Consider the following 2,322-nt stretch of genomic DNA (forward strand, 5'->3'; position numbering starts at 1 on the left):
CTGCAGGTCAGTTTGTTTCTCTCTGTCCTTTCAATGAGCTCATGTTAGGTCATCATTTTTATTCTCCACCATTTAGACCATTAAAATCTCGTTTCCATGACAACCATTTATGTCTGTATAAATTAAAACTCCCAAAAGAAGAACTGAACTGAATATTTTCCTTTCTCTCTGTGATCAAACCAAACTGAATTTCCTTGTTTTCTTTTAGATTAGATTAGATGAACCTATTAATCCCTCAGGTGGGTTCCTTCCAGAAATTCAGTTTCCAGTAGCACTGTCACGCTGGACGGCGGCCAGCAACTTGAACAGAACCCAAGCGCAGACCGTACGGTTACGGTGTAACCTTGGTTCTCTTAGTGAGGGACTATCTCTCCACCTTGAGGCCACTCGGAGACGCGTTCTGATCAAACGATCACCGGTGTCACGTCTGCACAGCTGTTTTATACGTATGCTGTGGGGCGTAGCCGGGCGTGCCGGAGTGTCTTAAAGAAATATCCACACGTCACGACCAAGGGGGGGGGTCGTACCCCGTACACATGGATCCATAAGCCTATTTTTTCTGTTGTTCAATACTGAAGAAATTTAAACTTTATATGCAGAACATTGTAGAATATTTTTAAGGTTATCTGCTATAAAAAGCCAGACCAGGAAAATCTCCTTCATGTTTTTCTGTGTTTTATTCTCAGTTACTTTCACACAAAGGCATCTGCTGTGATGTTCACAATTCTGATGAAGTCAGTACTGATAAATGATCAGAATTATAACATTTCTGACTGTCTGAGGCTAAGTTGAATCGAATCGGGACTTTGAACACCGGAATCGAATGGATTATAGAAATCAGTGATGATACTCAGCCCTAGTGAGCAGCCTGGGCACGACAGAAGTGGATGTAGCTGTAATAGGAAAAGAACTATTGCTAACTTTTCTGTTAAGTTAAGGCCTGATCCTTCTGAAATTCATAGCCAGTGCTCTGACATGGTGTCATCAATCTTTGAATGCTGAAAAAGCACAGTGTATCCAGAAAAACACATTATATTATATAAATTATTATAAAATTTGTGTGCTTCCTAACTTTTGTGCCGGTACGCCTAACTTTAAAAAGTTAGGCGTACCGGTACGCCCATGGCAAAAAGTTAGTCTAGAGCCCTGCCCAGGGTGATATCTAAAACCTGCAGGTTTTAGATATCACCCAGCCGACCCCTGGTTTAGATTAAAGAATAGTCTTGTGTTAGAATGGCCCAGTCAAAGTCCAGACCTAAATCCCACTGAGCATCTGTGGCAAGACTTGAAAAATTGCTGTTCACAGTCCGTCTGAGCTTGAGCCATTTTGCAACAAAGAGTTGACAAACATTTCAGTCTCTAGATGTGCAACGCTGGTAAAGACAAACCCTGAAAGACTTGCAGCTGTAAGTGCAGCAAAAGGTGGCTCTACAAAGTATTGACGCAGGGGGTGCTGAAAACAAATGCACTCCACACTTTTCAGATTTTTATTTACATAAATTTTGAAAACGATTTATCATTTTCATACCACTTTACAGTTCTGCACTATTTGTGTTCTATCACATCCCAATAAAAAAACATTTAAGTTTGTGGTTTTAAGGTAACAAAATGTGTAAACGTTCAAAGGGTATGAATACTTTTTCAAGTCACTGTCGGTCAGTTTGATTTAGTCGAGTAACAACATCACCGTACAAAACACACCATTGTTTCAAGTATCCCAGGTGAGGTGTTAATGATTTTTTACTGATACAGAAGAAGATAGAGAAGTGCTTCAGCTTCACATGTTTTGCGTAAAAAATCTGTAAAACACGAAACACGTTACAAATGATAAGATGTGTGTATGTCTGAGACCAGATATTTACATGAAAGTAAAACCAGGTGATTTCCTCCTCCACACAGATACAAAGTCTGTCTGCGCCTTCTAAACAAAGTCTGTAAGGTACAGTTAACTTTACACAATTTCTGTAAAGACTCAAACACACAAAACAGAACTTCACTTTACATCAAGGGGAAACAATACTTTTAAAATATACTTTATTGTTCTTCAACAGGAAGCCGCAGGTGGGACAGGCATGTTGGGCAGCCAGTAACCCCTCACACACGTCCTTATGCTGATATCCAGGCAGGTTTTCAGTGTTTGTAGCTGCAGACTTTTGCAGCAAACATTTCCACAGTCATGTGAGGTCAGAGCTGGATTCTTCCATTCATTCAAACACTGCAGCAGATTATAGAAACCCTTCTTTTCTCAGCTCACAACAGAAGTTCTCCATCATATCGAGACTATCTTTCCACTCCGTTGCATATTCCATATGTACGGGGTGC

Source organism: Aulonocara sp. 'chitande type north' Nkhata Bay, linkage group LG3 (genome assembly GCF_057382095.1).
Source record: "Aulonocara sp. 'chitande type north' Nkhata Bay isolate Kocher_YH1m ecotype deep benthic linkage group LG3, A_spYH_male_GT1.1, whole genome shotgun sequence".
NCBI lineage: Eukaryota > Metazoa > Chordata > Actinopteri > Cichliformes > Cichlidae > Aulonocara > Aulonocara sp. 'chitande type north' Nkhata Bay.